This window comes from Ambystoma mexicanum, chromosome 8 (genome assembly GCF_040938575.1).
Source record: "Ambystoma mexicanum isolate Mex_15411 chromosome 8, UKY_AmexF1_1, whole genome shotgun sequence".
NCBI lineage: Eukaryota > Metazoa > Chordata > Amphibia > Caudata > Ambystomatidae > Ambystoma > Ambystoma mexicanum.
In genome coordinates, this window is record NC_090929.1 from 751,720,529 (window position 1) to 751,733,972 (window position 13,444).

Genomic DNA, 13,444 nt, shown 5'->3' on the forward strand with positions numbered 1-13,444 from the left:
TCACCTCCTGCTGAAAGACTGCAAACTGGTAATCCCTATGTCCCTGAGGGTGAAGATCATTGAGCTGGCTCATGAAAACCATAGGGGAATGGTCTCAACCAAACGCATGCTCCGCCAGAAAGTTTGGTTCCCGAACATGGACTCCATGGTTGAGGCCGCCTTGAAGGCCTGTCCCATGTGCAGCCTCATCACTCCCAACCGACACCCAGAACCACAGAACATGTCTGAACTTACGCAAGGGATATGGGAAGCGGTGGCAGCGGACTTCTTTGGGCCCATAGAAGGGGGAAGTACATCTTAGCAGTGATGGACGAGTACTCTCGCTATCCTGATGCACAACTGATATCGTCGACCGCTGCTCATCATGTCATACCCGCCTTAGACCGCATCTTTTCGGCATATGGGATTCCCAGGGTGCTCAAGATGGACAATGGACCGCCCTTCACCAGTTCACACAGTTTGAGGAGTACCTGGGGTTACACCATCGTAAGATAACACCACTCTGGCCTCAAGCCAATGGCATGATAGAGCACTTAATGGCCAACCTTAAAAGAGCTCTACAAATCGCCAATCTCACCGGGCAGCCCTACGAACAGCTGTTGAACCAACTGATGAGAGACTACCGGAGAACCCCCCATAGCACCACTGGGAAAACTCTGGCTGAAATAATGTTTGGGCGAAACACGCAAACACGTCTCCCCATAGCGAGACAGATTAACAACCCTCCTGCTCTGGACAAGGACGACGGGAACGAGACGAGGCTGCAAAAGCTCCCATGAAGGCATATACTGATTCTCACCAAGGAGCAAGCGTGCCCCAAATTGAAGTGGTCGATGTTGCAGCCACAGACTCACAAGCACACCTGTGCATTTCAGGAGGAACACCTGCTTGTCACTAAAAAAAAGGATCAATGGTCACTGCCCAAGGACCCGAAGAGTCTATTACTCGCAATTCCTCTCACTTCAAGGGAATTCCATCCCTCAGATTGAGGAGGCTAAGCGGACGGGTAGTCACCCCTATTGACTGCCTCTGATGATCCATATCAAGGAGACCATGATGACGCCGAAGACTCAGATCCTAATATTCACCTAGAAAGTGAAGTGGGCTGCGGTTACCCAGTGTCCGTTAGTGCACGTCCCCAGAGAACGAGGAACAAGCATCGCCGTTGGATCAAGGAATTGGGCTAACATGGCCAATCAATCACCTGTTATGAAATGTGTGGTAACTGTGTAAAATGGGGGAGATTTCATGTTGATGTCTCCATGGGTACGGGGAGGCGGGTGTTGGGAAAGGGAACTGACATTAGTGGAGGAAGTGACGAGTACGGGGGGAGGTGGGATCAGGGGAGAATCACCGAGAAGTTAATAAAGAAGGACGTGGTATTTCCAGCTCCGTGTCTGTGTCTCACTCATGTGCGCCACAAGTTCATGTAGGCCTACCCACGGCCATAACACACACATAGGCAAATTAATAGATTTAACTGAAGTTGCCTGTCTAATAGTGATCTTGCTATACAGCAACATACAAACCAGCCGCCATAACCACGGCATAGGCACATTTGGCACTGGTATATGCCCATTCACTTACCGTCCTGCAGAGAGAGTGGCGGTGACGATAAGGTGCGACACGGACACCATGCGGCCTAAGAAGACGGCCAGCAGTGCCCGCACGGGCAAAAGAGAGTAGGAGACAAAGGTCACCAGCATGAGCTGCCACTGCCCCAGCTCAGACTATTGGGGCTCCAGGCCAAACATGCCCAGAGAAAAGGGGCAGCAGAGGAATGAACACGTGAAGCTAAATAGGTGCGTGATCTTGACAATCTGCTGCAGCTGCGTGACCTGCAGGTTCTTCATGTTGGTGACAATGAACAAGGCCACAAAGATGATGCAGTGCACCGGGTGCGAGCCCTTGGACATGGTCACGCTCGGGCCATCAGAAGCTCCAACAGAGCCAGCGTGGCCCTCATGATGATGAGCACAGCCAGCAGCGTGAACGTCTGCCAAGCTTTAGATTCTAATTCTGAAAGAGCGACTCCGCATCCTTGCAGTCAAACTCGTCCTCGCGGGCTACTACGTCCAGAGGGGGCCCGGGCGAGCAGTGACACTTCTTTCTCCTCGTCCTGGCTTTCTGAAACTGTATTTCCTCCATGCCAGGGCCATTCATAACACCGATATGGTTCCTCAGTGCCCCTCTCCTACGATCACGAGAACTGCCAAGAGAGCAAAACCCTTTGAGATCAGGAATAGCTGGAGTGGGAGATCACGCTGACATGTCCACGTACCTCCCACTGCCGTGGCAGTCATAGTCATTTAATCACACCCAGTAGCATCCAAGTGTGCAAGGAAACAAAAACAAATACATATTCAGTAGTCAAAAGGCGATCCTGCCTTTGGGTAACCAAAGTGCTCCTGGTGGCATCCTACCTCCAAAGGTGCAAGCAACGCTAGCAACGAGGAAGGTGGCCTGGATGGTTTGGGAATAGTAGACAAAAGCAGGCAAAGTAGAGAAGAGGAAAGAGGAAGGCGAGAGGGGCGGTCACGAATCAGACAGAGAAAGAGAGGACAAAAGGAATAGAGACAAAAGGGGGCCGGGACCATGGATTCATTATACCATGCTTGAGGCGTTGTACAGGTTTTACGCATATATTTTACACAGCACTTATATGCTCCTCCAAAATAAACAAAGCACTGCTGATAACAAAACAAAAGTAATTTTGCACACCAGGACTATGTTCTTCATCTATATTTTGTCGTGCTGATGATGGCTCTGAAAGTCGGCAGGGCTGCTGCAGGTCCCTTGAGAAACGGGCCAGAATGTTGAAGGAGGGGTTTGAAGCCCAATGGTATTGCACCCCTATCTCCTGCAAATGCCCCCATTGCTTAAATCTTCTCCCCCCCCCAATCATTCCGCATATTTCACAGGCCCCCATCCCCATGTTATTCCCTCTTTGGACCCACTTCTTTCTACAAGTCTCAGTAAAGAGGTCAGCGATTGAATGGGATTGGAGTATGCAAGCTACATTTCTAATTTCATGAGGTCTGATTGGTTGAGAGAGATTTCTGTGTCTCATTAGGCATAGAAAATAGGTAGTACCAAAGTCTTATTTTTGTGATACATTTTTTAAACAAAAACAAATGGTCAAAGAAAAGCACACATCTTCCATGAACCCATTTCTTTATTTTTCTGCTTTGTGAAAGGTAAGGTTATTAATTGGGCACCACTGAAAACCATAGATATTTTATGTGCTATAACTTTGCAGGAACATTTTGCAAAAATGGCACAACATCATTGTAAAACACTTACTTAGCTTTTTATGAACCTAATACGTTTTTTGCGTATATACACCAAAGACTATACCTCACAAATCACATTTTTTTGGATGGTGTCTCCCTCTTTGGTTTCAAGTCCCATGCCGTTTATACTCCCAACATTTGTTGAGTTATATTGACACACTAACCCGGGGTGTTCCTTCCCAGCCCCAATCAAGGAGCCCTGCAATATTCGCTTATGTTTTTTAGCGCTGGCCCTTACTGAAGACTCATATAGAGTCACACACATCTCCCCCCCCCCTGTGCCCACAGGGAGCCAAGAACCAGACCGCGGTATAGGAAATATATTTGTATTTATTTGGATCATAAATAATGGAGATCACACTAAAATGACACACACCACCTTCGTGGCTCCCAATTAAACTTCTGTTTACACAAATAAATCACACACGTGGGTTGGGAAAAACACAAATCACAATACTTTACTTTATCCCAATTTCACTACCAGAATTAATCAACACTGGTCCATGAACAAAAGCAATTTACATATCTACTGCTGTGCATTTTCGATTTTCCTGCGCACTTAAAAGGATAGCAGTTTGGTTTATAGATTGTTACAAATGCATATGCCAATTATGATACCCCCCACTTTTGCTTTAAAATAAGCACAGGGTGATTTAGCAGTTTGTTTTTTTAGTTTCCCCTCACCTCACTGTGTTGGGGAAGTTAGTAATATATTGGGATGATTTAATAATTTTGGATCTCAGCCCCACTCGCTTAAAGACCCGTGTAGCTGGACAGTACAAATTGGGATGATTTAAGAACACTTTTAGACATGACGTTCCTGTTTTTCCTGTTACCTTGAAATTGGTAAAAACCTAGTCTTTGTGTGGAATGTACTCAATGGCCCATTGTGTCGAGTGCTATATCGCGGTTGTAGGTCCACTTGTCGAAAACCAAATGGTCGAATGACCATTTGATCGAAGTAAAATGGTCGAAAAAAAAGGTCGAATTTTTTATTTTTTTTATTTTATGGGGGGGGTTCCCCCCCAGCCCCTCTTTTTCTTTATTAAAAATATTCTTTAAGCAACCAAAATTAAAAAAATATATAAATAAATAAATAAAAAAATGCGACTTTTTTTTTTTACCATTTTGATTCGATCAAATGGTCATTCGATCTTTTATTTTCGACCATTTGACCGGACACGCTATATCGCAGGTGAACAGATGCTAATCTGCATCCCGCAGGTGGACCCTTGTCATGGTAGCGAGTAAGAGGCCAAAATCATAACTACCATTGTTATTGTTGGCACCACTACTCCCTCCACCCCACCACTGCTACTCCCTCCTCCCCACCATAACTACTCCCTATTTCACACTGCTACTACTCTCCTCACCTCCTTCTTCTAAATCACTCCACACTAACTCCCTACTCTCTGACTACCACTTTCACGCACAATCACAACACAATACTACTTTATCTTATCAACCAATACCTCACCTTTTCTAAAAGTCCACACTTCTTCCCACTGTCTTTCCTCCTTCAGTTCTCTTTGTCCGCCGCTTCCTACTCTGTCCTCACCTGAACAATCCACACCTTCCTGTTTCCTGTTCATGGCTTTATCCCCCCTCTCCTCCTGCTATTGGTCCTCCCCTGCTGGTTCCCTTGACTTCCAGCAGTGGTGGTCCAGATGGAAAAGTGTCACAGTTTGTGTTTTGGAGCCGCTCCATGGCCGTACCATAGGCAAGCAGATCATGTAATGGGTGCAAGTTCATTTCCAAGAGCTGCTCGGTGGTTGAGCTATTGGTAAGCGGCTCATATTGTGGTTAACACAAGTTCATGTCTTGGAGTGGCTCTGCAGTCATGTTCCAATTGCATGCATCTGGATCTGCAGGTGGTGTGCAGTTCTCAGTGGCTCCGCTCTGAAGTTTGGCTGCTGTAACGCGCCACGTTTCTCTCTCCTCTCTCTTGGTGCTGATAAGATTCTGCTGGTAGGAGGCTTCTCACTGAAGGCCCTGGTGGGCTGCCTCGTTGCTGGTGATCCGCCAGGGAATTTAAATCACATTGTTATCTGCAATTATAAAAAGTGACTGTCCAGCCTCTGACCCTCACACGAAGCTCATGACCACAGTGGCAGGACAAGTCAAACAATCCATAAGACATTTTTAAGAAGAAATCAGATGATTCTCTTCCGATTTGAGGGTTCCTCAATTCCAGTCAAATGCCCTGCGTGTTGAGTGTTTCTCCTCTTTGTTTCTTTTTCCAGACGGACAGCACACATGGGCCATTGAAAGTAGAGGATTGAAGAAGCCTGGATGGACAGTACCTTTTTGCCTTCTGAATAGGAAATATAGGGCTGATATCTTAAAAGGATGTCTGTATGGTACATATTATCCTGAATTTGAGTCAAGCTGCTACAGGAAGCCATCGTAGGGAGATCAGTGCATCAGTTGCATGGTCACGAGGTTTAGACCTGGTTAGTGCTGAGCTAAAATACAAATCACACCTTAGGTTCCATTCCAAAGTGTGTTTTATCTTGAACTGCATCAAGCAAGAGAATAATCATAGGTTCTTATGTCATATTATTTCTTTCTTTTTGAAGGTGATGCAGCACCAAATCATCTTTGCACAACGTCCAAACAAGATTCTGAGCCTTAGGATGATGAAGGATGTATGCTGTCTTTTAGGGACTCCAATGCTGCCTGTTGGGCGCTGCTCTGAAAAGGGCCTGCTTTATGATTTATCACTGCGTTTTGTTGCTAGATCATAAATGTTAATTTAAAAAGATGGTCATATACATAAGTGCTATGTCATCTCACTTGAAACAATTTCATTTGTAAATTGTGCTCATTGTTCTTTATGGTTGGCTAACATGGTAGACTAAAGATTGTGTAACCCCCAATTATAAATGTCGAATTCAGAACCCTTAATACATTTCTGAGTTTGTAAAGAGTAGACCAGTACAGTATTACAGGCTCCTAGACTTGCACAATGTGCCGGTGTTGACTTGTTACGGACGGGAGAAGTGCATTTCACAAGGCTTGGAACAGATGGAGTGTAAGCATTGCCTAGAGGGAAAGACTGCATGTGCACTAAATCAGATAATGGCCGACAGAATAGATGAGGTTCAGCACCACTAATGGAATAAGCTCAAAGATTCATGGGAAAATCCTTAGACCATCATGTACCTTGAGCATTTTGTAGCTTTTCTGTGTCCAACAATATGAGCGATAATCCGTTCAACCATCTTGGCCTGCTTGAGTGTGGGCACAGTGAAACAAGGCGAAACTCATCACTTCAGGTGGTGAACTTACACTATGGTCTGGATGGTGATATATCAAGAAGCAGAGCTTCCTTATAGTCGAACAGGTTCAACACACACCTGTAAGGATTAAAAAGACGAAGCAGAAAAACAATATCAAGCACGGCAACCAAATGTACTACCACACACTTCAGATGAAGTTCATCACAGCCTGTGTGCTGTCCTGGATATTGGTGACAGTATAGCAACCAATTAGATTTTATGGGCCCTAGCTCAGAGATCAGAGTGCTGAACAAAAGCACTGCATTTACTTTGACTGGCACCCAACATTCATTATTGTATATTAGTAAACATCAACAAGGAGGATACCTTCCACTAAAGGGTTATGAGTGACATTTGATAGCAAGGCTGAGTTGTCTATGCTGTCGCTCGTAATGCTGAGGTTAAATGCATCACGTTGTTGACATTTGCCTATATACAATTCTATATTACCTATACTACCATCAAGTCCATATTCACTTCCTGCTCTATCCCCATGGACCAGCATTGCATGGGGTAGAGAGGGATGATATCAGAAAAGCATATGATATGATAGTTTATTTTGATAGCGCCTATACACAATGTATTTCAAAGCACTTCACAGCAAGGGAGGGAACAAGTGAAACATACAATGACATTCTGACAGGTCATGAAAACAAGAATGTGAAATTAACTATCGTACTCGGCCTGGACAAATTTCATATAGAGCAAGTGCAAAGACACAGGAAGCCAGGGCAAACAGACAGGTGACTACTGTACTAGGCCTGACAACATTTCTGGTTGCGCTGTCATTTTTCAAGAGGAGAGGGAGAAGGGATGAGAAGAAGGGAGAGGAACAAAACAAGCGACTATTGTACTAGGCATGACGACATTTCAGATAGTGCTGGAAGGGGGGAGGAGAACAAGCATGGGAGGGGGGAAGAGACAAACGTTGTTGCTATCATACTAGGTCAATGGATAATTCTGATAGAATAAGTGCATAGAAAAGAAAGGGAGGGCGGGAGGAGGGAGGGAGAAGGCAAAGGAGGAGAGAACAAAGAATAAACAGTGAAAAAGAGCAGAGAAGCACAGGGGAGAGTTATACAGTTGCAGGGTCGGTAAAACACATAGGGCCGCATCCCGACTTTGGCGGTAACCCTTAAATCCGGCAGTCGCGCTATTACCGCCGGATTTAAGGGTCCGCCAAATCAGGACTTTGGCGTATTTCGCCCCAGCTCTTAGCTGGGGGGAAATCCGCCGAAAATTCGCGCTATTACCGCCGGCGGGAAATCCGCTGGCGGTAAGAGTGCGATTTTTCCCCTTTGAGCCCAATGGGGAATGGGGCATTCCCGAATGGGCTCAATGGGGAATGGGGAATTACATTACCGCCAAATTCGTGATCCGGCGTTATTAGTAATACCGCCGGCGTTACCGCCAAAGTCGTGATCAGGCCCTTAATGTTGCAGGGAACACAGAATGTAGGCAAGGAATCAAGAAGGGCACAGCATGATTCAGAGCCACCCTGAGTGCGAGATCCCCGGGAGGTCCAGCATGAGAGTTAAGGAGGTGAAACACCAAGTCAATATGTCCATAAATTAAAATTCTAGCATTGGCAATAGTGAATTGAGACAACTCCTGTAGTGAAAGAGGTGTAGGAAGGGTGGCAGAAAGGATAAGGGAGGAGGGAAGAAGAGAGTTGGCAAGCAGGGGGGGAGGAGACATAATGAGGTCCCGCAGTAGGGCAGGACGGGGGGCACAAGGACATCACGGGGGACCAGGAAGTGGGTGGGCCACGGAGCACCTGTGCTCACCCCAGCACCAGAGAAGTTGATGTTGCCATTGCCTGATGATGGTGGGGATGGCCTGTGGGGACAGAGGGAGTAAACACATGTTGGTGCATACTTCCCTGCTGTCTGAGCAGGGGTTCAGGCCCTGGGTCCTCCTGGCCCGAACAGGTCCAACCAGGAATTGCCCTTTTCTTCTTCTGCCCTTCGCTTCGGATGCTCGGGCGTGAGACGCCTTTGATCTAAGAGTTAAGAGCAGAAAAGAAGAGGCTGGGCTAAGAAGGTGGTTGGGGTGTAGGCCAGGTGACCTAGATCCACTTGCACCCACTCCCCATCTGCAAAGGAAAAGAGGCTGGAGGGCTCCTTAAGTGGGGAAAAAGAGCGGCAACCAGGAAGGCACCAGGTGGGTGGGCGTAGGGCAGGTGACCTAGATCCACTTGCTCCTGCTCCCCATCTGCAAAGGAAAAAAGGCTGGAAGGCTCCTTAAGTAGGGAAAAAGAGCGGCAATCAGGAAGGCACCCGGTGGCTGGGGCTTAGGCCTTCTTAAGTGGGGAAAAGAGCAGCAACCAGGAAGGTACCCAGTGGGCGGGGCTTAGGCCAGGTGACCTAGATCCACTTGCACCTGCTTCCCTTCTGCAAAGGAAAAGAGGCTGGAGGGCTCCTTAAGTGCGGAAAAAGAGCGGCAACCAGGAAGGCACCAGGTGGGCGGGCTTGCTAAGTGGTGAAAAAGAGTGACAACCAGGACTGCACCAGGTGGGCTGGGCTTGGGCCTCCTTAAGTGGGAAAAAAGAGCAGCAACCAGGAAGGCACCAGGTGGGCTGGGCTTGGGCCAGGTGACCTAGATCCACTTGCACCTGCTCCCCATCTGCAAAGGAAAAAAGGCTGGAGGGCCCCTTAAATAGGCAAAAAGAGCGACAACCAGGAAGCCACCAGGTGGGCGGGGCTTAGGCCTCTTTAAGTTGGGGAAAAAGAGCAGCAACCAGGAAGACACCAGGTGGGCTTGGCTTAGGCCAGCTGACCTAGATCCACTTGCATCTGCTCCCCATCTGCAAAGGAAAAGAGGCTGAGGGCTCCTTAAGCATGGAAAAATAGCGACAACCAAGAAGGCACCAGGTGGGCTGGGCTTAGGCCTCCTTAAGTGGGGAAAAAGAGCAGCAAAAACCAGGAAGGCACCAGGTGGGCGGGGTTTAGGCCAGGTGACCTAGCTCCACTTGCACCTGCTCCCCATCTGCAAAGGAAAAGAGGCTGGAGGGCTCCTTAATTGGGGAAAAAGAGCAACAACCAGGTAGGCACCAGGTGGGCGGGGCTTAGGCCTACTTAAGTGGGGTAAAAGAGCGGCAAACAGGAAGGCACCAGGTGGGCGGGGCTTAGGCCTCCTTATGTGGGAAAAAGAGCAGCAACCAGGAAGGCACCAGGTAGGCGGGGCTTAGGCCAGGTGACCTAGATCCACTTGCACCTGCTCCCCATCTGCAAAGGAAAAGAGGCTGGAGGGCCCCTTAAATAGGCAAAAAGAGCGACAACCAGGAAGCCACCAGGTGGGCGGGGCTTAGGCTTCTTTAAGTGGGGGAAAAGGAGCAGCAACCAGGAAGACACTAGGTGGGCTAGGCTGCGGCCAGCTGACCTAGATCCACTTGCATCTGCTCCCCATTTGCAAAGGAAAAGAGGCTGAGGGCTCCTTAAGTATGGAAAAAGAGCAACAACCAAGAAGGCACCAGGTGGGCAGGGCTTAGGCCTCCTTAAGTGTGGAAAAAGAGTGGCAAAAACCAGGAAGGCACCAGGTGGGCGGGGTTTAGGCCAGGTGACCTAGATCCACTTGCACCTGCTCCACATCTGCAAAGGAAAAGAGGCTGGAGGGCTACGAGTGGCAACCAGGTAGGCACCAGGTGGTTGGGGTTTAGGCCTCCTTAAGTGTGGAAAAAGAGCTTCAACCAGGAAGGTACCAGGTGGGCGGGGCTTAGGCCAGGTGACCTACATCCACTTGCACCTGTTCCCCAAAGACAATAAAGTTGGGCACAACCTCTCTCTCACCTCACCCAGCACTAACCAAAGAAATATCTGATATTCTGTCATCTCCCTCACCCCATGACAGCGAAAAATTAAAATACTACATGTCGTTCTGCCACCCTCCCCCACTTCCCTTATTTTTCTCTCACACCCAAATGAAAACAATGGCTTGCATTGTGAAACTTTTCCTTCAACCTGCCTATTGTTTGCCTCAAAGACAAAGCAATTTCTGGCATTCACAACTATGCGTCACTTCGCTCATGTTTACTTTTTCCTCAATCCCTTGCCTGGACGAAAAGCTGTTCATGAAACAATGCAAGACCCCTTAGTCACCGTCAGCTTGCCTATCCAGTCCCTTGTGCTGGTGCTCCTCGACAGCGTCGGTGCCACAGAGTGTCATATTTACAGAACAGTGGCTCCAACACTGTAATGCAGCAGGTACGTGCATAGGAATACCCCTGTGACACCATGGGAACTGCTGTTCTGCAACACTAACAGGATCCTGCCTCCCAAGTTTGTCAATTTCCCTGAGACATGGATCCCCTGCTGTCAAAGTCCCAATGCTGACTGGACAGAAAGAATTAGTGAACTGGGTCTTCCTTCAAGTCTAAGGAGACCATGGTGAAGGCAGAGACATGGCTGTATTCCCCTGTTGGGTTGTCACCGCAGTGGAACAGCTCTCAAGTTCCACCGATGTGACATCATTGTAGGAAGATGGAGCATGTAAAAAATGTATGCACTAATGGTGTCCCTTGAAGCCATACATTGCAGCATTATTTGGAGTCCCTTTAACATTTGCATTACCCAATGCATGAGCAGCCAAATGTCCTTCACTGGTTCCACATTTTTGCTTTTCAATTGTAAATGGTATAAGCTTTGGTTCTAGACAATCCTCTGTCTCAGTACCTCTTTAAAATGCAGAATATGTAATTGAATACATAATATTCCTAGTTCAATTAATATACTTTGCCAATTTCCATAATGAGTGTTTGTTCAGAATGTGGCCCCACGGGGCTCGGCTAGTAGGGGCTACAAGCTTTCCTCCTAAGGGAACACCTACAAAATAAATTGTAATTGGTTAGTTATAACGCCCTTAATACCCAGAGGTTTCTAAGCGCGAACCCGGGGATCCAACCTGTGTTGCTCCGAGTCATATTGTTTCCAAGGTGAGCACGTTGCCCCTGAGCTATCCTCCCAGACTAAAGACACAGATACCAGGGGAACAAAAGTATTTAAATAAATGTGTAGTATGTGTTTTATTTCTTTACGTGAATGCTCTGTTTGTCTTAGATCAAACCATCCAGCCCATCATGGGGCTGGATGAAACGTTTACAAGAAAGAAAAGAACAATAGAACAGTTCTCACCTGCATAAGAATGGACTGGGCAGGGGAGAAAATAGTCCAAAAGGTATTTTGAACAAGGACAGTTAAAAAAGTGAAAAAAATCGGATTTGAGCAAAGAAGAGAGAAAGAAAAAGACTTATCTGGGGCAGCGTGTGGGTGGAGCCCCCCAGAGACTAACCAGGGGTCCGAGCTGCTTATGTCAGGTGCAGCATGGCCACCCCAGGGCTGTTGCGGCCTGCCCGGTGGCGGGGGGTGGGGCGGGGACCAGACCAGATGGGCGCAGGCAGCATGCCAGGTGCTGCCTGGGCTGAAAAAGAACAGCCCAGCCTGGGACGTACGTTGGGGGTGACCCAGGCCAAGCTGCCCGGCCGCACCCCTGACAGCCACCTTGTGGTTAGCAAGGCCAGCCCGGGAGGTGAAGAGTGGAGAACCCCGCGCCGCTCAGGAGGGTTGGCCTCCAGGGGCTCGCCTGCCAACCAAGTTGAAGAGGAGGAGGGCGAAAGCCCCTAGGTGCTCCGTTGAGCCACCTCGGTGAAAGAAAGTCCCGGGCCATCCAGCAGAGTAACCCGGGTAATGACAACGGCCTGCCCCCTATGTCTAATGATGGATTGCTGAGGGGTCTGGCCAGGATGCAGGGAAGGGCAAAGCAGTAATTTGTAGTGGCGTCCCCTGCTGACATGGTGATGCCACCTGACCTGAAAATGACTGCGGCTGCACCAGTGATCACGGTGGTGTCCCCATGACACAGAGGACGCTGCCTGAATCTAAGATGCCAGCATGGGCCACGCGGTGACGGGGCAGCCCCAAAGATTTTAAAATATGCCACAAGTGCAGCAGTGATCATGTGTGGGCCCCCAGCCAACGGGGCCCACAAAGAAGACTGCACAAGGCAGCTGGGCACAGCGGTGACAATGGGCGTTTCCCCTACTCTATGTAATTCTGCATTGTTTAAAGCAAACATCGATTTCCATCTAATAACATTGATCATGTGTTGAATGCGACCAAGAACGCTTCAATATTATAAAGATCCTGGGTAATACACCGTCAAGATCATTCTCTATAGTCCCTTCTCTGGTCATGGTGGTGGCAGAGATATCAAGTACCTCTTTGCTATCATAGAAGCAATTAGAGTTGTCTTGTTCGATACTTTACCTGATAACATTACTTTATCAGTAAATCAAACATCCAGAACTATGTTTGATGTGTGTTCTCCAGTAGACTCTGCATAATGCTCAGGATCGCCTCTAGATACAATACCACCAAAAATAGCAAACAACATTTTTCCGCTACGGAATGGATGAATCAGAGGCGCATTTAATTATTTTGGAACAAAGTGTCCTTGGTCCTAAGTGACCCGAGCATTTTCCGCACATTTTCCTTTTCTTGCCAAACAAATCAAATGAATTGTAACAAATGAATTTAAATTATTTGTTGAAGAAAATTGGATGCTGCAGTCTGCCTAAATGGGCTTTAGACCTTGCTACTCTATAGGAATCATGATTGTAACTATGTTAAATCAGACGCGGGAATTATCTTCTGGAAGGGATGCTTGAACACTGGCATCACTAGACCTTTTGGTGGCGTTCGCCCATCTGATCTGCTGAAATGTCCAGAATCGCTTGGCCTGGGTGGAACAGTCCTTATGTAGGTAGCCTTCTTTCTGTACTTTCAGACTCCTTTTTCTTATATTCCATGTGGCGTACTGCAGGCTTCTTCCTTATCCCTGCTCCTATTTTCCTTGTATATTAGACCTCTGGCAGGC